The 24430-nt window shown below is 43.4% G+C and overlaps 1 protein-coding gene and 1 pseudogene across 1 annotated transcript in view; one reads left to right on the top strand and one right to left on the bottom strand.

The window, feature by feature from the left end:
- lingo2 (leucine rich repeat and Ig domain containing 2) overlaps positions 1-24430 on the top strand; it is a 270223-nt gene that overhangs the window by 85839 nt on the left and 159954 nt on the right. Inside the window, exon 2 of the mRNA XM_061835769.1 lies at positions 3088-3135. The gene's annotated coding sequence lies outside the window, so the exon portion shown is untranslated. The remainder of the gene's footprint in view (positions 1-3087; positions 3136-24430) is intronic.
- LOC133509290 (5S ribosomal RNA) lies at positions 178-296 on the bottom strand (annotated as a pseudogene).

Consider the following 24430-nt stretch of genomic DNA (forward strand, 5'->3'; position numbering starts at 1 on the left):
ATCCATAGTAATTGTCAGGTTTAAACCCAACCGCTGGACTCTTCTTCTTTTCCTTTCGGTTTGTCCTGTTAGGGGTCGCCACAGCGTGTCATCTTAGATGAACGCATATTTGTTTGGCACAGTTTTACGCCAGATGCCCTTCCAGAGGGAACTCCTCTTCATCTAGCCGGGGAGAGAAGCTTACAGGACCTGGTATTCCCAGGTGGTCTCCCATCCAAGTACGAACCAGGGCCAAACCTGCTTAGCTTCCGAGATCTGACGAGATCGAGCGTTCCCAGGTTAGCATGGCCGTAAGCAAACCCAAGCGCTGGAGTAAATAAGCAAATGAAGGGACAGAAGAGGTCTTCGATTTGGCTCATGAGGAGAAACGGGTTTGGCTGACCAGCTGCAACTCCAAACCACGTTCTTAATCAGCCTTACCGGTGTCCCTCTTTTTATTAGCTTATCAGGTCAAAAGGTTACAAATTCAAAAGGAGGAACAGATGGCAATACCAATACTAGACCAGTCACTCACATTTGACGTGCGAGCAAATGTGCACAGTCGAGCGCGTGTAAAATTTGTTACGACTAGAAAAAATTGATTTTGAAAGACATCGCTGATTTTGTGTAGTCTTGGCATTAATTTATGTGTTTATTTCATAAACGTTGTTAACTAAACAAGCCCGCTCCAAAACAACCGGAAACAGGAAATGTCAGTAAACCGTGCTGAGCATGTACGGAAGTTAGGCCGAAAGCGCATGTTCAGAGCCGCTGGATGTACTGCGTGCGTATTTACGTCGAAAGTCATCAAAATCATGAGCCGAGTGGATTGCGAGGCAGTGCACGTTAGACTATCATCCACCTTGTCGCTTGATTTAGGTGTGGCCAATACGTCAGGCGGTCACAAAAGTCACAAAAGGTGCGTTCTAGCAAGCCGGCCTCCTGTTTACGGCAGTCCTGTGATGCGTGATGTGATTTTAGTTATGTATTTGTTTATTTAATTTTTAATTTGCAGTTGTTGTATTAATCCAGTAAGTTATTTTAAGGCCATCCCTAATCACACCGGCAACTTTATCTGCGAGCATGACTGACCACACCCGTACATTTTTCAAATGCGAGTGACTGCAAAGACAAATAGCATCCGATTTACAGCATGTTTATGGTGTTGAGGATTATCTGCTTTGAAGTCAGTAAGGGGGCGCATCACTCCTCAAGGTGTCGCCGGGTCACACTCTGGGTCGCACAGCCGCTCGGAAGGAGAACAATACCAAAAGAGAAGAGTAGAAAAGCAAGAATAATAGAAACAAATACATGATCAAATAATGAATCTAACAGTATTTCAGAAAAAAATTTCAATTGCCCATGTTCATAGTTTAAACAGTGAATATGTTACAAACTATGATCCTGGAACATATCATTTGAAAGGACAATCACAACCTGGGACTGAAAGGTCAAATGTCATCCCGATAAACATTTTTAAAATAGTGAAATGAAAAGTACCTATAACATTATTTACTTCAATGTCTACACGAAAAAATAAATATGAGCGGAGCGCACGTCATCCATGCGCAAAGTCGCGGAAGTGTCATTTGACATGCAAGTGGTCGCCATATTGGCTGCATCTCCTGCCCGTGACGTCACCCGGAAATTCGCCATCAAAAACACACTGTGGCCCCTACTATGGAACACGCCCCTTCTGACACAGAAGCTCTTTTTGAAGAAGAGAACATCTCACAATCGGTGAAGTGACCATTACCCTATTGTTCCGAGCCATATTTAGATGATATGCGGATAACGGCCAAAACGCCTCCCCGGCCGATCCACTTCCGCGGCGGAAATGAGCCATCGGGGCCCGGCGCCTTGTCGGCCGGGGTGGCTCGTTTTCGCCGCGGAGGTGGCTTATCACGGCGCCGAGCCGGGCCGCTTTGCGGCGTTGTCGTTGCACGTTGTTGAGTGTGCCATTGCCGGCAGCTGTTGTTCATAGCCGCCGCCATCCGCGAGCCGACACGGCAGCCTTCACAGGCGAGCCCGACGCGAAGCCGTCCGATGCGCACATCGACACATTTAGCCCCCCTGTCATATGTACGAGGATCTTGTTACATTATGAGAGACGGATTATGTGGTCCGCCCCAAACTATTATTTTTTTTAGCAGCTGTATACACACCTACCTAACATTTGGAACCTACAAAGCTGTCGTCCTTTGCACCCGTGCAATCCATTTTTCACGACAAACCGGGTCTCTTGGAAACTAGTGAAGGGTAAAGCCGTCCTCCCGAGCGTTCAAGCAATGTCCAGCAATGCAACTAGCCGGCATTTTGGCTAACACGAAGGAACAACGAGTTACCTTCCCGGAGGTAAAACTAATGGAAACAAACGAGTCCACTTGGGGGCGCCGCTGTCCTTTACGTCACTTCCTCCTTTTTCTCGAAAACAAATCCCTCAAGGCGGGAGTTGTAAAAAGCTGTGTATGTCAAAATCATGTCTCGTGGTGGAAAAAACGCATGGGTCTATGTCGGCTGCCGTTTTTTTCATTAATAACATACTAACAATCATGCATTTCATGACAGTGGCCCTTTAAAAACAAGTGTCTTCTAGATTGTTTTTCAAAGAACTGCAACGCAAGTGCCCAAACGGTGAAGACTCTCCACACCGCAACAGAGACTACCATTACCTCCGCCCCAACATACAAAAATCCTACCCAGTTCGAGATGTATTACTGCACTTCAACAATACTTCCTTGACATGAATTGCTGCTCTCCTGATTACAAATTACAAGGCATTACAGAAAGAGCGGGGAAAAAATCCACATGGGAGAGTGTTTGTGCGAATACTGCAGTTGAGGATAGCTCAACGGGGGTAAAAAAAAAAAAAAAAAATAATGCAGGCATGCATCCAAGTAGGGCGACTGAATGAGATTTTAGGGGGAAGAAAATGATGATAACAGACGGTATATTAGTCAGTGGGGTCTCTCGAGTGACGATCACTCGTGATGTCACCCAGTGTGACGAAATGATGACTTGCGTTTCCACATACCGTGTGTGTGTCCCTCGTAGAATGACACAAAAATGTTGCTATTGCTAACTAACGCGTCTTCATTTGCCTTTCAGATCGGTTCCGGGTCGCAGTGGTCATTTCGCTGCTTCTCCTTCACTACAGTAAGTTCATCTCTGGATAAAAATGCTATATTGCAATGTCACAATGACATGTATTTGTTGTGTAGTTTCCCACGTGGAACATATAAAGTGAGAGATGGGAGTGCAACGGCACCGTTACTCGGAATTGCGTCTCGGCCTCGGGCGAGCGGGTGTCAATTGCGAAGACTGTTGGCGTTATTACAGCATCCAAATTGTGACCGTCTAAACTTTTACTTTGACACTTCTCGGTGTCATACGTTTCTTCAAATTTCTTTCAAACCTCTGAGATTAAATCGGAAATATTTTAAGAAAAAATGTACAATTGTTTTGAATAGCTCGTAAAGCAAAGCAAACGTGTTTATCGCGCATTTCATACACAAGGTAACTCAATGCGCTTTACATGATTAAAGGCATTTGAAAATAAAGAGAAAACATTTAAAATGGCATAAAAACAATAAACATGACAAAATATTTTAAAAAAGACAAAACTGCATCTAAATGAAATTTTAATTAACTCATGAACGGATTATATCTATTTTTGAAAATTGTAACTAAGGATGAATGTTTTGTGCATTTACCTTTCTTCAAATAAAGTTTGTCAGATCGAGAATTTTTTCTGCTGAAAAATGTTAAATATCGTTTTATATCACTAAATATTTTTGAAACTGTAGAATACAAACAAGTGAGAATTTTTTCCCCTTTTTTTCCAATTTTTTTTTTTTTAAGTCATGTGGGGATAAATGTTAAAGGGAAATTAAATATGTACAAACTAAATACCGCAATAAATGAAACATTAAAAATCAAAATTTGCAAAAGTGGGGAATTAATTAATTAATTAATTTATTTATTTAAATTACATCCATGGGTTCAATCGCGGGAGTGTGGAGGGGGTTGTGATGACGACTTATTACAGCATTATAATCGCTTTGTCACTTTTACTCTTTTTTTTTTTTTTTATATGACGAAGTGACTATTTTTTTTTGTCTTTTGAGGTACACAACAGTAGCCGCGAGAAGCTTTGCTTAACCTGGTTGTACTTTCCATCTTTAGTGCTATAGCGCGAACACACACACACACATCACAAATGAATGTCTCTCATGTATTGAAACGCCGATGCAGGTACGACGGTGACTGCCTTTGTGGGCGGCTCGTCAAAATAGGCCAACGGAACGCGACGTTCTATTTCTCCCCACGTTCGTCTCGTGCGGATCAGTCACTGCGCATTTCGAGACGCCGTAAAAAATTAATGGCTTTTGGGTTTCTTGACATTACTGTAACGTTACGCCGCGGCGTTGCCGTGGTGATGGCAGCGTGGTCTTGATAACGTCGCCGCCAATTAGCGGAACCTTCTTAAATGCTGCGATCGTTGTATGTGGGTAGCTCAGGTGCTGACCGAGGGCAAACACATTGGGCTCTATTTTTCTGATCGGGTTAAATGTTTTCAGTCCTCCTTCATATTCATGTTTGTGTGGAGGAAAAAAAAGGATAATTTTCTCTATGCGTATATATATATATATATATATATATATAATATATATATATATATATATATACATTTTCTTTGCCACTTATCCTCACAAGGGTCGCGGGGAGTGCTGGAGCCAATCCCAGCTGTGAACAGGCAGGAGGCGGGGTACACCCTGAACTGGTACCTAGCCAATCGCAGGGAACATAGAGACAGTCACACACACAATCACACCTAGGGGCAATTTAGAGTGTCGATCTAATGTCGCATGTTTTTTTTTTTGGGGGGGGGGGATGTGGGAGGAAACCGGAGTGCCCGGAGGAAACCCACGCAGGCACGGGGAAAACATGCAAACTCAACATAGGTGGGGCTGGGATCGAACCCTGGTCCTCAGAACTGTGAGGCCAACACTTTACCAGCTGATGCCATCTGTATATATCTATCTATTATAGATGGATGAATGGATGGATGGCAACATTTTGGATCAGCAGGAAAGCGTTGGCCTCACAATTCTTAGGTCCCGGGTTCAATCCCGGACCCGCCTGTGTGGAGTTTACATGTTCTCCCCATGCCTGCGTGGGTTTTGCCGTAATTTCCCGCCTACAAGCCACGACTTTTTTCACACGCTTTCAACCCTGCAGTTTATGCGGTGATGCGGCTAATTTGTGCATTTTTTTTATTACGGCCGCAAGGGGCCACTTGAGCGGAATATATTTGCCGAGGAAGTGACTTTTACCGGTCCGGCCCTGTTAGCGCTGCGCTGGCGTGTTACCGCCGTGTCTCTGTGATTTTTGCCAGTAAGGTTTTTTTTTTTCATTTTTTTTACCCGCTCTGTTCGTGCGGCGGCGCGAGCGTTAGCATTAGCGTGGCGGCGCTAGCGTTAAACTCTCTGTGTACCGTCTTTCTTTGTAAATATCTTGTTTCGATGTCGGTTTCAATGTGGGCACTTGCGGCGTTTACACGGCTGCGGCCTATGTATGTACCAAATGGTATTTCCTTTACAAATGTACTGGCTGAGGCTTATAACCAGGCTCTGTAGGCCGGGAATTACGGCATACGTTATCTTGCTTTCCTTTCTTGTGGTCTCTCCCAATCTCTCTTTTGGTCTCACTCTTGCTCTCTCTTTTGCTCTCTTTTCCCTCTCTTTCCATCTTTCTCTCTTGCCCTTGCTCACTCTCTCCATCTCTTATAAACCCCTCCCGGTCCCTCTCTCTGTCTCTCGTCCTCTCTTTATGACAAATGCCGAACAACCTCATTTGGCAGCGCCGCACTGTACTCGCGACCCGGGGACACAATTCCAGAGGTCTCTTAAAGTTGTTCCGTTCATGTTGTCATCACACACGGCGAACAACATGAAACATGCGGGGCGGGGCACCCTTCTGACCTCATTGAGCGCTGTTATTCAAGAATACGTCTTCATCGTGACCTTCTTCTTGAACGTGGACCAGACGGGTTCAATACATCTATTTTTTTTTTTTTTTATCAGCGACAGTCAATAGAAACACTCAAAGAAACAGCAAATACGGTCCCTAAGATATATATATATATATATATATATATATTTTCGTAGTAAATTTCAAATAGAGAAAAATGATGGAAAAACAAACCTCTCGCTTTTGAGGAGTGTGGAATAAGAGCAGTTCTCCTGCCGTCAACGCTGAGCCGGGAAGAGTTTCGGGTGAAAGCTCCTTCAGTCTTCCTGCTGCGTTGCTTGCGAGAGTTTTTGTACGCGGGTGTGACAAAACGATTCAACGAGCGATCAAAGCGTTCGGCGCCGTAGTCGGGTCACGGTTAAAACAAAAACATTCTTAGGAAGTGCAATTGCAAAATGAATGGATGAAACGAGTTCATCGTCAAGGCCTAACTCAAAATGGCAAACGGGGGGGAAAAAAAATCCTCAATTAGCACATTTTGACGCCATTTTCCACTAAGATTAGACGGCATAGGCAAAAACGCTTTGCGATTTCTTGTCGCCCATCTGTCTGGGGTACCTGCTTCATCTTGGGAATCGTTTTTGCACTTCAGTCATGCGTTTGTCAAAAATACAAGCCCTGGATTTCATCCAAAATGTTGCTTCAAACAAAAAAGGCTGACTTCCTGTTCAATTTAATTTCTGCTGTTAGAATTCACATGCATCCTGTTGTCTTCTGGTCTTGCAGTTGGAGTTCAATAGGGTGAATGCCTACATTCATTATTATTATTATTAATATTTTTAAGTACAATCCTTGGATTTCACTCAAAATGTCAGACTTCCTGTTTAATTTCAGATATGGTTCCTTGAAATTTATTTGCAAATTGTTATAGTAGACAAGACACCAAACAATTCTTGATCCATGAAACTGGTTTTGAGAGGGGGGGGGGAAGAGAGAGAGAGAGAGAGAGAGAGAGAGAGAGAGAGGAGAGAGAGAGAGAGAGAGAGAGAGAGATTTGTTGGATCAGCTGGAAAGCATTGGCCTCACAGTTCTTAGATCCCGGGTTCAACCCTGCGGTTTATGCAGGGATGCGGCTAATTAGTGAGTTTTTTCGAACTGCCGCAAGGGGGCACTTGAACGGAAAAGGGAAGAGTGAGACAGGTGGAATATATGTGCCGAGGAAGTGACTTTTACTGGTCTGGCGTGTTACCGCCGCGTCTCAACCAGTATGTTTTTTTTTTTCAATAGGCCCTGTTAGCATGACGGCGCTAGCGTTAAACTCTCTGTGTACCATCAGATAGGGCGGCACGGTGGCTCAGCTCCGCTGGAGAGCATTGGCCTCACAGTTCTGAGGTCCCCCGGTTCAATCCCGGCCCCACCTGTGTGGAGTTTGCATGTTCTCCCCGTGCCTGCGTGGCTTTCCTCCGGGCACTCCGGTTTCCTCCCACATCCCAAAAACATGCAACATTCATTGGAGACACTAAATTGCCCATAGGTGTGATTGTACGTGCGAGTGTTTGTCTCGATGTGCTCTGCGATCGGCTGGAAACCAGTTCAGGGTGTACCCCGCCTCGTACCCATTGACAACTGGGATTGGCTCCAGCACTTGTTGCAACTCTTGTGAGGATAGGCGGGAAAAAATAGATGGGTGGATATATATACTGTGAAGAAAATCACAATGTATGATTGCATATGCATGCACCTACGATGAAAATTTCAGATCCCTCCATGATTTCTAAGTGGGAGAACTTGCAATATAGCAGCGTGTTCAAATACTTATTTTCTTCACTGTGTATATATATATATATATATATATATATATTTTTTTTTTTTTTCAAAATAACCAACCACATTCTATGGGATTGGCAGAAGTGTCATAACTCTTTTAGATGAATTCAGAGTTGTCAAAAAGTATGATCCCCGATTCCCACCGAAAAGGCTTCTTGAAACCAAAATGGCTGACTTCCTGTTCAATTTCGGATCCGTGTCCTTGAAGCTTTTTCACGCTTTCTGCTATCAGAAACACATCCGCCCAATTTCCCATTGACAGCATAAGCGACTTTGCATTCTCGCCGTGGACGAGATTGCGATGCCGCGTTGTGCTCTTTACCGTGTCGGGCTCGTTTGCCGGTTGCGAGTCTCCACCGCGACGTGACGCTGGTGTAAACGCACGAACGAGGACGTGCTCTCAGAGCCCCGCGTTAGAGCCGCCGACGAGAGTTCCCAGCAGTAAGTTAGGAGTCAACATGCGAGGGGGAGAAGCGATCGATCTTATTGATCGGGCGCAGTGGAATTACGGCTCGTGTTCTTCTTCTTTTTCCCCCAGCTTGCTTAAATGGCAACACCCCCTCACCAGTGACTCAGTTACTGCTGTTCCCACTTGGAATGTCTGCGCTGCGTGATAAAGTGCTGTGTGCATTTTGTTGGTGTGGAGAATATTGTATAGTCACATTAGGTTGTGTTTTTTTTTTTTTTTTTTTCTCTCAACAAAAATAGAAACGTGAAAAATTGTTAAATGTTGTAGAAAGTTTTAAAATAGGTTTCATATGCACGGTAAAAACCCAACAGTAGCAAAAATATATATATACTTTGCTACTCTCCTTCCACTAATAGAAAGAATACGAAAGATTTATAAAAAGAACAATTTCAATAATTATATAATATTATATAATAATTATATTATCATAAAAATATATAATTATAAAAATATGTGTAAAGATGCAGGCATTCAATTTCAGGTACATCAGATTTCAAAAAGTTGTATTTTAGGCAGACAAAATTATGTATTTTGTATCAAAGAAGATAATTTTAAGAAAGTGATAATGATCGAAATACAATATTTTACTGTGACAATTAAATATATTCTCTTTAGGTTATGCAAGTTGTTTTGCCCCCAAAACAAAAAGGCAACAATCCTCATAGGCACACTCAAAAATATTACAGAAAGGTAGCTTTCAATATTTTTTTCCCCTTTAATAAAATCAGCGTTGAAAACCTGAATTGTTTGTTTACTTGCGTTATGCTTGTCTATTTACATTTGTTTGTTTAAAAAGACAAACACCTTTTCATATGGCTATATCTAGCCAACAAAGAATCGTCACAATTTGCTCACAAAAAGACAATGGCTTGACATGTCGTTGGTAATCTGTGACTTTCTCCGTCTTTGTTTATCCTCACAAGCTCCCTCTTGTCGCTCAACGTGTATTCCCGCCACGGAATTTAGCAGACTTTGACATCTCGGATTGGAATGTCTGGCAATTGACTGATATCTAGGAGAGGCAGGGAGATTATCAGAAGCAATAATTCCGATACTTCTGATGAATGATTTCGGCGGGCGGAAGGTGGTTTTGCTTCGGGAGGGAGATCAGTGGTTGTCTCGTGATGGGGAAAAACTGCAAGTCATCCTGAAACGTGATGTAATGTTTGGAGGTGAATTAACTTCTATATTGATTTATAATGAAGATACAGTGGTACCTCTACTTCAGAAATGAATTCATTCCAGAAGTCGTTTTGTAACATGAATTTTTCCCAAGTAGAAGCACTTTTTCCATGTCGCCTATTTCGTTGCAAGCCCCCGATACTCCCCGCCAAAACTAAGCATTCAAAGTATATAATGTAAAGAATAATTAAAAAAAAAAAAAATGCTGTTTTAATTCTGCTGTTAGGTGACTATGCAAAGAAAACGGTGAGTGACAAGGAAAATGTATCGCGGGGGATAGAGGAGGGGGCAAATGTTTGACAGTTGAGAGTAAACATAGGTACGTACTCTTTCGACAATAATAATAGTAATAACGTATAGTAATTATATGTATTACTCAACTCGCTTCAGAGTAAGCAATAATTAAGGATAAAGAATTCTCCGGACTAAAGAGGTTTCAATCGGTTTGTTGCCACTCCCATTCAAATTTGACTGTACTGTCTAATTAAACATCCCAAATAGAAAATTACCCATCATAGATATTTCAAATAAACACATAGCTTTGAGTCAGTTTAATGTAGCTTAATGCTAACAAACAGGACAAAATGCCATAGTATAAGCCTTCAACAATGAATATTTGAACACAAATGGTGGGGCAACACGTAGACAGAGCATACAACAATAATCACAAGCACATTTTTTGGTGTTTATGAAGAAATACTTGAATTATTGCTCCTAGGTATTGAAGGTCCACGCACAAGAAACGGCAACACAATGGCCACTGAGTTGGAGAGAAAAAAATATTTTGTTTCTTTGCATCCTGCCTAACTGTGATTATTGTATGGATTTATAAAGTGCAATATTACAGAGAGGTATGTTTAGCAAAACTGTAATGTAGGTAAAGTTAGAAATTAATTGTAATGTCGTGACCTGTCAAAGATTTCAGGAACTTCCAAGTACTAATTACTCTTGGTAAATAATTTATTTTGTTGTTGTTCCTTCACCCAATGGCCCAAAATACACTAATTGCAACAAAAACCGAACACACTTTCTTTCCCGGAACGTTATGATCGGATGGACTGCGGTGACAATCAGCGGCTTTTTAAACGCTGCATAAGAGCTTCCCAGAGATGTGCACTCTCGGCAGCCGTCGCTCTGTGTCTCATTTCCCGGCGTATCGATGTCCTTAAGTGAGCTTCCCCGAGCGCCTCCAGGGGGCGGGATCCTTTCATACGGATCACTGTCGGCGCGGTGGAGCACCGCCAATCGGCGGGGCTCGACATTAGTTAGACTGTCGGCCTGGCAAATTTGACACATTTTGGTCATAACAATAACGCAATGTTTCCAAAACCAGCAGTATATTGTCATAAACATACATTTGGCCCAGAAAAAGTGCCATGTTTTTGTCTGAATAAGCAACATTGAAAATTTGGGCACGAAAAAAAAAAAAAAAAAAAAACACCACTTTGTCCCAAAAAGGCTACATGTTGTGACAAAAGATGTAACATTGACCGACCGCAAAAATGTATTGTTTGATATAAATAAATAAAGGTGCCTGTTAGTGCGTTAGCATGTAATAGTAACACACAGAATGGACAATAAAGCCCCACAGGTGCACGCCTACAATATTTTTGAGATCGTCAAATAATGCTATACTTTGTGTGCCATATTTGAAACCATCCATCCATCTATTTTCTTTGCCGCTTATCCTCGCAAGGGTCGCTGGGAGTGCTGGAGCCTAACCCAATTGCCAACAACCCATTTTCACACATTCCATCCATCCTTCCCAATTTACTTCCTCTCTTCCTTTCTCCACTTTTTTCTTCCTTTAATTCTTCTCTCGCTGTAGCTATCCTCACTCCTGTCTTTCTACCCTTCTTTTTTTCTAGACATCCATCCATTTTCTTCACTGCTTATCCTCAAAAGGGTCGCGGGGAGTGCTGGAGCGTATCCCAGCAGTCAACGGGCAGGAGGCGGGGTACACCCAGAACTGGTTGCCAGCCAATCGCGGGGCACATAGAGACAAACAGTCGCACCTAGGGGCAATTTAGAGTGTCGAATAATGTTGCATGTTTTGGGGAATGTGGGAGGAAACCGGAGTTCCCGGAGAAAACCCACACAGGCACGGGGAGAACATGCAAACTCCACACAGGTGGGGCCGGGATCGAACCCGGGACCTCAGAACTGTGAGGCCAACGCTTTACCGGCTGAGGCACCGTGCCGCCCATATTTCAAACCAAAAAGATGTATTTTGAGCACAAAGAAACTCCTTAGTGGCCAAGCCACTATGGATTTTTCCAAATGTCCAATTTGTCTCAGAAAGCGCAAAGGCGACCAGAACAGTGCAATTGCGATTGGTTCAGTGCCCTGAGAAAGAACATATTACATTGAGACGAAAAAGGGTTTATTCCAGATCTAACTGGAACTTCTCCAAGATGGATCCTCACGCCGGATCCCCGTTCGAATCTCCCTCATTGATTGATAACACGAGCCACCATTATACACACCAGTTCCCGCCTGGGAGTGTTCACCTCGATTTGCGGCTTGATTGTCAAAATTCAGTACAATGTAATTCGGCCATGAAAATGTTGAATTTTGGTCACATAAGTACACATTTGCTTGTGAAAAGTAGGATTATTTTGCCTCAAAAACCAAAATTTGCATTTTTGGGAAGCAGCAAGAACAACATAAAAAATTTACTTTTCTATTGTCTGGGACAATGATAGGATGACATGGAAAGGAGCAAGGCTTGAAGGTATGAAAATGAAGGGAAGGAAAGGAAAAAGAATGGTGTGAAATGTACAAATGCAGAATTAAGGAAGGATAAAAAAAAAAAAAGACAGCACGGTGGATAAGCTGGAAAAGCGTTGGCCTCACAGTTCTGAGGTCCCAGGTTCAATCCCGGCCCCCCTTCTGTGGAGTTTGCATGTTCTCCCCGTGCCTGTGTGGGTTTTCTCCGGGCACTCCGGTTTCCTCCCACATTCCCCAAAACATGCACTCTAAATTGCCCCTAGGTGCGACTGTTTGTCTCTATGTGCCCCCCGATTGGTTGGCAACCAGTTCTGGGTGTACCCCACCTCCTGCCCGTTGACAGCTGGGATACGCTCCAGCACTCCCCGCGACTCTTGTGAGGATAAGTGGCGAAGAAAATGGATGGATGTAGAGAAAAAAAGAACGGTAAAAAAAACAGGAGGGAGGATAGCTACAGGAATAGAAGAATTAAAGGAAAAAAGTGTAGAAAGGAAGAGAGGAAGTAAATTCGGAAGGATGGATGGAACGTGAAAATGGGAGGGAGGCAGGGAGGATGGATGGAAAGAAGGATGGAGACAACCGGAAGGGTGGGAACATAGCTGTAAGGCGAGAAGGGTGGAGGAAGAGGATGAAAGACAAAATGGAAAGAAGATAAGGATGTGGAAAGGAGGGGGGGTGATGAATGGAAATAACGGAGGGAGGGATGATGAAAGAAGACAGTCGAGGGAAAGAAGGAAGGCTAGCTGAGGAAGTTAAAAAGAAGGGTGGAAGAAAAGGATGACACAGGAGAAGATGGATAGAAGAAATTTGAGACCTCACCCGCTGCCAGAAAGCGATTTAAGTTGTGTACAGTAATTATATTACAAACAAATCCACGATATAGAAGTTTGACAAAACAAGACATTTAAAAAAACCAGTATGTATATACATACTTAATAATCGTTTTGGTCTTGAGACCCTTTTTAAAAGAATATACACACAGAGAGAGAGAGAGAGAGAGAGAGAGAGGAGAGAGAGAGAAGAGAGAGAGAGAGAGAGAGAGAGAGAGAGAGAGAGAGACTCTCCTCTCTCTCTTCTTCTCTCTCTTCTCTCTCTCTCCTCTCTCTCTCTCTCTCTCTCTCCTCTCTCTCGCCTCTCTCTCTCTCTCTCTCTCTCTCTCTCTCTCTTAATAACATAGTGTACAAAAAAATAAGTCGTTTGTATCCCAGAGAGACTACCGGGGTTCAAATCCCAACCCTGCCTGCTTGAGTTTTCTCCGGGCACTCCGGTTTCATCCCACAAGCACGCAACATCAATTGACCCCTCCGTACAGGGCACTTAACCAGGCCTCCTGAAGTGACGTCACGCCACGTGCACTAACGTCAGACAAACAATTAGCAAAAATGGCGGCGCAGCAAGAAAACAATAGAGCAAAACTGTCCGATTTACCGGCTGATTTCTCACTCGCATTCTTAGCTAACAGTGAAATATCGTTGAAAAGCAGACAGCAGGGCTTCAAGTATTTCAGCGAGGGGTATTTCAATGGTATTTACATGCATATCGGCGGAGAACCCACCAACGATATTAGCGCGAGATCTTTCCGGAGTCAGAGGAAGACCGAGAAGCCGCATAACATAATATATTATAACCCAAAGACGAATTGGTCATTGACAGTTTCCTATTTTCGTGTTACATCTCACACTTGTGTGCAGAATCTGTATGTGTATCTGTATAGCCATTTGTGAACCGCCGTATGAAGGAAAAGAAGGCGAGGCTTGATTTACGAGTTGTTTCTCTTGTTTTCTTTGTGTAACGTCACGCGCTCCCCTCAATAATTATTCTTGAATTAGTGCCAAACCCACGCAAGTCCCGACCGAGTACGACAATCACTACTTTAGTGTCCTCAAACATCCTTCCTTCAGTCTTGGTGTCTCGGTGCACGTCGAAGGCTTTTAGGACTGCGAGTCCGGTTTAGCTTAGCTCACCGCCAACAAAGCGACGCGTTTGTGCAGTCAGATCATCGCAAAATATCACTCACCCCAGATCAAGTGTGTCAATCATTCACACGTAGCTATGTTATGCAAGCGAAGAACTGCGAATTCATTTATATGAGACACGTATTGAAAATCAAATATACCAAATAATTACCTTCGTGCAAACATACCTGTTCCGGTTGATTTTAGATGGATTCAGTTGATGATGCGGTCTTCCACAAAGTTTGATCCATCGAAGACATTTTTTGTACTGGGTCTTCGGTTTTGGAAAGGGTACGAATTGAACTCCACCAACTAGCCTTTCAGGATACCTGTCGTCACTATTCTAAAGTCCGTGACGACACCTCTTAACCATATCTATTGTTAAAGAACCCAAATACGCGATAAAACGCGAACAAAAGCTATACTGGACCATGCAACGTTGTCTGAGGGAACTGCGGATCTCAAAAAGGCGGCGTGGTTGATGCAAATCTCTGGCCTCTGATTGGTCAGCGTTGTGGATGACGCAATTTCTACGGAGGGGTCAATTGGACACTCTAAATTGCCCATAGGTGTGATCGTGAGTGCAGTTGTTGTCTGTCTTTGTGTGCACTGCGATTGGCTGCCAACCGGTTCGGGATGAACCCCGCCTCCTGCCCAATGTCACCTGGGATTGGCTCCAGCACTCCCGTGACCCTCGTGAGGATAAGCGGCTCAGAAAGTGGATGGAGGGATGTATTTGTGTGTGTATTTGAATGCAGTCGATGTACACAAATTACACAAGAGTAACAACTAAAGAGTATACAATTTCAAGTGCAAATTTTGTGTGTAGTGTGCGCTCATGTGGGCTTGGCCTTCCCCTGTTTTTCTGCTAGGAGGTCAGATCACCCTTTGGAATATTATTTCATAAAGATGAAAGCACGTCAGAAGCCAATGAATCATCCTAACGACGCATCGCTACCACGCTCCGGGAACACACACACAAAATAAAATGAAATGAATAAATGGGGGGGGATCATTGGCAAGAATAAGAAAAAAAAATTCACTCAGTATTATTTTTATTATCATAAAACTTTTCTCACAGGAGACTCAAGCGAGGAACACTCGCTGTCATAATGAAGGACCTTCTTAACTTGCGAAAAATTCATGTTATAAAGTATATCGCTAACCTTAACCCACAAATTAGCCTTAAGCACCTCATCCCACCACATCATATCTGTCCGGAACACATCAAATGTGTATTTATATCACATTTGATGTGCACCTCAAAATATCTACGTCATAATTCATGTAACTGTTGAAGCATCATATTAACATTTTGAGTCTTCTGCACACACTACCATTTTCAAATGATATTCAATGTCGGATGTGTAACCAATGTGTAACACATTATGATTATCTTAATATACATAATATTCACAGCTACATCAATGTCCTCATAGTGGATTATATAGATTATTTCTACTGTGTTAATGTACCATAATTATAACCTTTTTCCACCACATTTTTATATGCTGTATTTACATCAGATTTAAAGGGATGTGCATAATGTACAATATTTACATCAGCTTTAATTTTACATGTGCTTTAAATCTACCACCTTTACATCATATTTGATATGCTACATGCCGAGTATTAAATATGCATCATATGTAATGATCTATTTGTCTGTAATGTACTATGTTTAATGGATGCATCTCAAATACTGGATCTCATATTGGTACACACCCTAATATTTTCATGGTTATTGGTCTATACTAATATATATGTATATATTTTTTTGTGTGTGTGTGTGTGTGCACCCACTGTCCCTTATTAAAATCGCATTCAATGGTCTGTACACAAAATCCACTGCATTTACATCCCGTTTAGTGGCACAGAACCAAACTGGGTCACTGGCCCCACCCCACCCCAAGATGAGCCCAATATTGAGGCATTGAAAAACGCTAGCAGCCCCAGTAAATGAAATGAGACGGATGATTGGTTATGTTTTGTTAGTCTTTGTTTTTAATATATTCCAAATCACTTTGAAAGAAATCCATCCATTGTCTACCGCTTATCTGGGTCGCGTCGCGGGGGAAGTAGCTTCAGCAGGGATACCCAGACTTCCCTTTCCCCAGCCACTTCTTCCAGCTCTTCCGGAGGGATCCCGAGCCGTTCCCAAGCCAGCTGAGAGACATAGTCTCTCCAGGGTCTCCTGGGCGTCCCCCGGGTCTCTTTCCGGTGGGACATGCCCGGAACACCTCACCAGGGAGGTGTCCGGTAGGCATCCAGATCAGATGCCCCAGCCACCTCATCTGGCTCCTCTCAATGCGTAGGAGCAGAGAAACGACGTTGAGCCCCTCCCCGATGACCGAGCTTCTCACCCTATCTCTAAGGGAGAGCCCGGACACCCTGCGGAGGAAATTCATTTCGGCCGCTTCTATCCGGGATCTTGTTCTTTCGGTCACGACCCACAGCTCATGCCCATAGGTGAAGGTAGGAACGTAGATCAACTGGTAAATTGATAGCTTCGCCTTTCAAATTCGCTCCCTCTTTACCAGACAGATACAAAGTCCGCATCACTGCATACTGTGCACCGATCAGTCTGTCGATCTCCCGCCCCATTCTTCCCTCACTCGTGAACAAGACTCCAAGATACTTGAACTCCTCCACTTGAGGCAATTTCCCAATTCCAGAAATTTTCCAAGGTTGAAGGTTCTCACCCTATCTCTAAGGGAGAGCCCGGACACCCTGCGGAGGAAACTCATTTCGGCGGCTTGTATCCGAAAGAAATATTCATTGAAATCAGTGGCCGAGATCGGATTTCAGAAAGGGAATCTTTACCGTCCTTATTATAATGAAAAGTAAAGCGCAACCCCCCATTGACTTTCGGCCACGCCCCTGCAATCGATCGGTAGGTACATAGAGGGCAGGCTGGCGTGATTTAGTTGAGTTCCAAAGTAAGCTTTTCAGCCCATTACGCTCCATTCACTCCTCCATCATCATTAACACCTGCCCGGTCATTACGCTGAGCGGGCCGATAATAGGAGCCATCATTTCTTTTCCCGCATTACGCCTGCTCTCATGGCTCGTGCTCCGGGGCGGGGGTGGAGGAGGGGGTCGCGAAGGGTTAGTGTGCCGAAAGGTCGAGGCGGCGGCAAGAACGGGCGAAATACGCCTTGATGTGCGGCTTTGTCTGGTGAACTCTTCACCTCTGACACCGAGAACAAAGCAGAGTAGCTCGCCGGTCAGTGCGGCTGAACTCGGATTCACTCGAGGGCGAAGCCATTTGTCAACACTAAGCATTCGGCTACGTTAGGGCAGCACATGCACAAAATGATCAAGTGAACGACATTGAGCAGGGATTTCCTTTGAACGCTCGCAGTTTGAAGATTTAGATAACGGGTCGGGTGTTCAGGTGCGTTTAGCTCTCGGTATTGATTTTTGCTCATTCAATTCTCTTGGATATTCATGGCTCCTGCTCAACACATTAAATAAATGATGCGGGAAGAAGATGGAATGTAAACTGCAGGATACACGAAGGAGTATACTCAAATGTTCAAAGCGAGGATTGCGTTGCGTGTGCCAGCACGAGTCAAATCACGGTACTCTGGTTAATGTGTTCTTATACACAATTTACTTACAACCTAATCTATGTTAAAGTTAAGGTCAAATGAAAGCAATCACAATAAACACAGTCAGCACATAAGGTACACAAATCTCATACTACCTGTGTTAAAAATATAAAAAGATATGGCGATTTAAAAGATACGTGGATCGAGGGGAGTCAAACCAAAATGGCCCTCACTCTAGTAGTTCAACATCTGAGTCGACGATCGATGTTTGGTCCTCGTTGTATACTCTACGTAGGTAATACCGTTAGCGCGTTAGGCTAGCTTGGGCCGAGCAGCTTCAACTCTTAACGATACGGCACCAATTTGGGTACTGAGATAAGACTTGATAAATTTCCTTAGTCCTCGCGTCCCCCCGTCGTCCAAGTTATGAAGTTACTCACGTTCGATGTTTCGTCAACGTCCACAAATTGATCACAAACGTGTCTCGTTGTTAGCAAGCTAGGCTAAGGAATACTAGGGAGTAACGCTCTGGTGATGTGTTCGTGGAATAAGAATTGAACAGGATAATAAACGAATGAAAGTTGATTGTCATCATCAAGAAAGTAATATATTTCATGAACATTTTGAGGCCATAATGGCAATTCGGCGGAGTGTAGTGGTTCACGTTGCAGCCTCAAGCCTAATTGTCACAAGTCAACTAGACCCTGAAGGAAATAAAACAGCACAGAAATTGACGCGACGGAGTAGAACCGTGAAATGGAACTACATTAAGCACAAATATCCATTTCCCATAAAATAACACAAACATAATGACTAGAAGTTAAAGCTAATGTTTTTATTATATTTTACGATATCGAATGTTTTAAGGGCTTCTTTTGTAAAGCAACATTACGCTCCGGCGGGGTAACGGCAGAACAAAACGAGTGCGACCTTATAAATAAATCCAGGCAAACTCCATCATACATCTTATTACAACATTTCTATATCATTACACAACTATGAGCCTATTAAATTAAGCAATTTGCCGCCAGCTTCCCTTTCGGGCTTCGATGTTGGGCTGCACAGCATATTCCAAGTTACCTTGAGACTGTTATCTATAATTTATACTTTTCATTTTTCTGAAGTGTGCATTTTCGTCCCTGTATTGAATTTGTGCTCATTGTGGTTCTGTGTAGTTCCAAAATAAAATAGTAGATCTTTTATGCCAAGTAAGGGGTGAGAAACTCCTCCCATGTTGGCAGCTCCCCAAAAATGGTGGACCAGCCATTCGAGAGATGGAATAAGAATGAAAAGTGGGATTAAGCTAATTCTGGTATATTCATCCATTTGTTTTCTGAGCTGCTTATCCTCACAAGGGGGCGCAGGAGTGCTGCAGCCTATCCCACACTCCACACAGACTGGGACGGGATTGAACTCCGGTCCACAGAACTGTGAAGCCAACGCTCTAACCAGTTCTTCCACCGTGTCACCTAATTCCGGCATAGTTACATATTATTTTCTATATCGGTTACTCTATATTAGGGATGCTCAATGCGTCGATCGTGATCGACTGGTTGATCATGGGACGGCGTGCTAAAAATAAAAATCTTCCCTCTAAACTGCGTGCGTGCACCACGTGCACCGCTGATGCAGTTTCTTCGCAGATATTCTGTCTTGCGCGCAAAAAAATTATAATAATCCAATGCAAATTGAAAGTATAACATCCAGCTATTCAATTTGTGGCATTTTTGCAATGTGATTCAATGAGTGTGGGATCACTGATTGTTACATCCAATGGCACAATTCACATACGTACTGTAAAAAATGAAAAGAAGAAGCCACTGGTTTCTTTTAGGCAGCACACAGAACTTTCTCTCACAACGACCGCTCCTCCGCCACACTCTGTTTCCGAGTTTAACTTAGACCCCCCCCCCACCCCGACCCCACTCCTAAAGATGTACACTCATTAAAAATGTGACAGTCCTTACGCAGCCCATCAATGTGTTTTATAATGACAGCGTCCACCACCGTTGGTTTAGTTAGCAATACAGTCTGGGCAACGTAGAGCAAAGACAAGCTAGACATGCTGCTTATGTTTACCTCGATATTAATTGAGAAAGTTAAAAAAGAAATAATGTTGTTTTAAAATGCAATGACTCTCGGAGTGTGCGAATAATCGAAGAACAAGTGGTTAAACTGGACGTCGATAGCTCGCGAGAGGCTGGCTGCTTGAAAAGTAGATCTCGGGGTAAAAATGTCTGGGCACCCCTGCTCTATATGATCGTGTTCAATGACGTGCACTGTCCTGTCAGCGTGAAATGATAAATAAAGTGGAGGGGGAAAAATGGTATAGGGTCAGGGTTTGGCGTGGAGGGTTTTTTTTGCCCTGAAGTCAAGGCATGAATCACTAACCCATGCTAGTGCAGTAATACAATCATAATTTATGTACATGTATGAGAAACATTGACTAGTGGGCATAAATTTAAAAAACTGGAACAACCGAGTCTCTCTTCTTGTACCGTGTGACCTCAAATTCTTCCACTGCTCCACAAACCAGTTAATAGCGTGTAGTTCGTAACTTGGAAATGCTCCATGTCGGCGCCGTTGCAAACGCAATAAAAATCAATATTCCAGAATATGTCCACTTTTATTGCAGTCAGTCTGACTATCGCAGGGTTTAACCCAAATGACCGAATGTACCGGAAAATCCAAAAGTCTCACGGAGACCCTTCGGAAATCATGAATGCAAATCGCGGCTTGATCGATTGCCGGGTCGCTAAATCAAAGAGGCTGCGATCGATGCGTTCCTCATTTGTCGCACGTGTCTTGCAAAATGGCAACCGATGGCCCCGAAGAGAAGAACAGCAAACGTGTCGGGAAATGAAATAGCGTCTCCTCTCCTACGCAGCCTTTTTTTTTTTTCTTCAATTTTTTTATTTTTTATTTTTTTTTTTTTTGCTGCTCTAGTATATCATTCCACGGTCGACTGGAGTCGCTTAAGACCATCCGTGAGGAAAAGGTCAAGCTTAAGAGATTGCATTTGTCACAGCCGGGATCCCCCGCTAAATGACGACGACGTCTCGTTGACGTGCGGCCAATTGAATGAAAGTGCTGACATTTTGATGTGTATTTAGCGGCAACTGACAGAAGTTTGGGGATCATGTTAAATATCGCACAACGTTGCCGCTAATGCAGTCTTACGTTTATACTAATTTTCTCCTCCGACGCTTGCCCGTACGATCGTGAGTTTCTGCGTTTCCAAGTGGCATAATTGTAACCTGCATAAAGAAAAAAAATTGCATGAAAACAATTGGCCTGATTGTAATTGGGTCTTTTGTACTGTAGATATCGATAAAACGCGCTCAGGTTGGGGTTGAATGATCCAGTTAGATTCAGTTAAAACTAAAATCTGAATATAGCCCAAGTGTCATCCCTATAAACATTCTAAAATAGATAATAATGAAAAATACATATCACATTATACTCTATACCAAAAAATAAATGTGAGCGGAGAGAGCGTCATCCATGCGCAAAGTTGCAGAAGTGTCAATCTACGATATCTAAGTGGTCGCCATGTTGGCTGCGTCCTCGCCAATGAAAACACGCGGTGCACCCGAACTTTGGGAGACAAACGCGCCCCGTCTGACACGGAAGCTCTTTTCGAAAAGGACAACACCACACGACCGAGTGAAGTTACCGGGGCAGTATTACACTATTGTTTCGAGCAATATTCAGATGATATGCGATCACGGCCAAACCGCATCCCCGTCCGATCTACTTCCACGGCAGAGATGAGCCATCGCGACTCATCGCAGCCGGCCGGTGTGGCTTTCGACGGAGCCGAGCCGTCCTGCTTTAGGGGGTTGTTCACAGACGCCGCAGTACGCGATGAGCAACACAGTCGAGCCAGTACTGCGCGCACGCGGCTGAGTGAGGCATTCTCGGCTGGGTTCTTCAGAGCCGCCACCGTCCGTAAAGCCCGACGCGCATCCTTCGCAGAAGCCGTGAACGCCGAACGCGGCGCCTCAGCCGGTGTGGCTGATTTTCTGCGCCGTGGTGGCATATAATGGAGCCGAGCCGTGCTGCTTTTAGGGGGATGTTCGTCGCCGCCGCAGTAATCGATGCACAAAATCCCTCAAAATCACTCCAAACAAACATCCAGGAGGAGGTTATTCAGCACTGTTTTTCATAGATGTATGACAATTTGCAATTTTCTGACTTTCATGAAAAGTTAAAAACTTTTAAATGCAAACTTATTCAGGCTTAAAGGAGAATTCCAGTGTTTTCGTGTAACAATGTATCAATCGTTCATGTAATATGTACTCTATTTTGATAATCTGATGTTAAATCCTCTCATTTAATATTGTTTTGAGAAGATTTTTTTTGACAATTACGAATTTTCAGGTCCGCTGCCATTTTTGTGGGTAACATGACCTTCGTGCGTGGATGTGACGTGTTACGTACCGTTCCAAACGCTCGACGCCGGGGATGGAGCTCGCTCGTCAGACTTCGCGTCGTTCTGCCCGAAGAACCATCCGAATATTCAACATAATTTACAGCCTGAGGTGCAAATCTGCACGGAAGTATTCCTCCGTCTTCCCGATCAACCGATACTGCTATTTCTTCATCAGATGAAGATAAATCCGAGAAATCGGTGCTGGGAATGATGGCGTCCCATGTAATCCAGCGTTTGAAGCAGTTCGTAACAGGTCACATCCGCGCACGTAGGTCATGTGACCCGCGAAAATGGCGGCGCACCTGAAAATTCGTAAATTTTTTCTCAAAACACCATTAAATGAGACGATTTAACATTACATTATCAAGATAGAGTACATATTACATGATCTATTGGATACATTGTTACTCAGAACCACCAGAAAGTACTAAAGTAATGTAACTAGCACCTCACTGGTTTCTCACTCTGAAAATGGTTAGGACTTTTGTACTTTGAAAAAAAACTTGAAAATAAAATAAAATATTGCTAACTCTTAGAGAGGCGACATGGTGGATCAGCTTTAAAGCGTTGGCCTCACAGTTCTGAGGTCCCGGGTTCCATCCCGGACCCGCTTGTGTGGAGCACCATTAACTGGACGCTCTAAATTGCCCGTAGGTGTGATTGTGAGTGCAGATGTTTGTCTCCATGCGCCCTCCGATAGGCTGGCAAACCGGTTCAGGGTTTACAGCTGGGATTGGCTCCAGCACTCCCCGCGACCCTTGTGAGGATAAGCGGTTAAGAAAATGGATGGATAACCCTTAACTAAACAAAATACATGTCAAGTCCCCGATGTATATTTTCTCCCTCGTATGCCCGCTTCTTATTCGCTGTTAAAATTGATGCCGAGCTACATTTTTAGCGCGTAGCCAAAGGCATCCTTCGCTCGCGGCAATCAAGACATGAATTCCCAGTCGGGACAAAAGCCAAATGAACAAGTGCAAACGCCTCCTGTGTCACAATGATAAAGGCCTCTCCCCTAATGACATTTAGCGCATCCGACACAATTGAACCGACCCGACTCACTCGGTTTCCCCGTCAACGGACGGTCGGAACCTGCAGTCACGCCGGGCTGTTGTCAATTAAAAAAAAAAAAAAAAAAAAAGATGCAGGAAGTGTCCGGCCGAAGCGATGTTTATCCGTGACACAGACGCTTTTGTGGTGCTGATGTCTTCCTATAGCTCGCGTGTTACTTTGGGTCCTCCGTCATTAGGATGCATTCAAATGGATGAATAATCCTCAAATTGGATCAAATTCTGGACATTTTTCACCATCATATTTCACCCTTTCCTCGAAATTGCCCAAGTGGGGAAAAAAAAATAAAAAATACCTGAACATTTTTATCGTTCTGCCAGAAAGACAGACGGAATCATTCATCAAGCGGAAGATTAAAAAAAAAAAAAAGTCTACTAGTGAAGAAAGTGCGACATGAGAAAAAAGTGTTCCTGCGCCACACACGTACGGATTTCGAGAGGCGCTAAGCCCAAGACTAACTCATTATACTATATATTAATGTGTATATGCATAACGCGTGCTATTCTTTGTTAGCTTGGCTGTGATGGACCGGTACCGGGCCCTACGTAACACACGCCTGATTTATTGGAGGGACTCTCATTGTCTGGTAACCAGTATCCCATTAGCGCCATCGCCAGCGCCCATGAAATTGAAGTTTCATTAGACTGGCTCCGAAGAGGTGATTAAAAACAGAAAATCAGAAGGGGTGGACACATTTTCACAGCGGTCACTTTGCTCAGTTCTTGGGATGATCACATTTTATTTTCATATCTTAAATTCATATTTGAATTTAAATTAGTGTTTTTGGTTGGTTTTTTTTTTTTTTTGGGGGTCAACATCCTAAGGTATGCGCATAAATAATGACCGAGATCATATTGTCTACATTTTGAAAACAGAATAGCACTTATTTATAGATGTACTAGCTATTTTTTTTTTTTTTACTTTTTTTCCCGTCAGTCAAATCGCATGCCTGTTAGTTGTAGTAGTGATGGTGGTGGTAGATGGTACTCGGAGTGATAGTAGTGGTGGTAAGTAGGAGTATTATTGTAAATTGTTGTGGTGGTCACAGTAGTTTTCGTGGCATTATAGTAGCAGGTGAGGTTATCGTCCTGATGCGTATTATTGATAGCTGTTGTGGTGGTGGAAGTAGTACAGTGGTAGTAATAGTAGTACCAATAGTAGTGCTGGTGTCACTGATAGTAATAGTATTAATCAGAGTAGTAGTGATGGTAGTAGCTTTAAGTATAATTGTAGGACTGATGTTAGAGGCAATACT

Source organism: Syngnathoides biaculeatus, chromosome 11 (genome assembly GCF_019802595.1).
Source record: "Syngnathoides biaculeatus isolate LvHL_M chromosome 11, ASM1980259v1, whole genome shotgun sequence".
In the NCBI taxonomy this organism is placed as follows: Eukaryota; Metazoa; Chordata; class Actinopteri; order Syngnathiformes; family Syngnathidae; genus Syngnathoides; species Syngnathoides biaculeatus.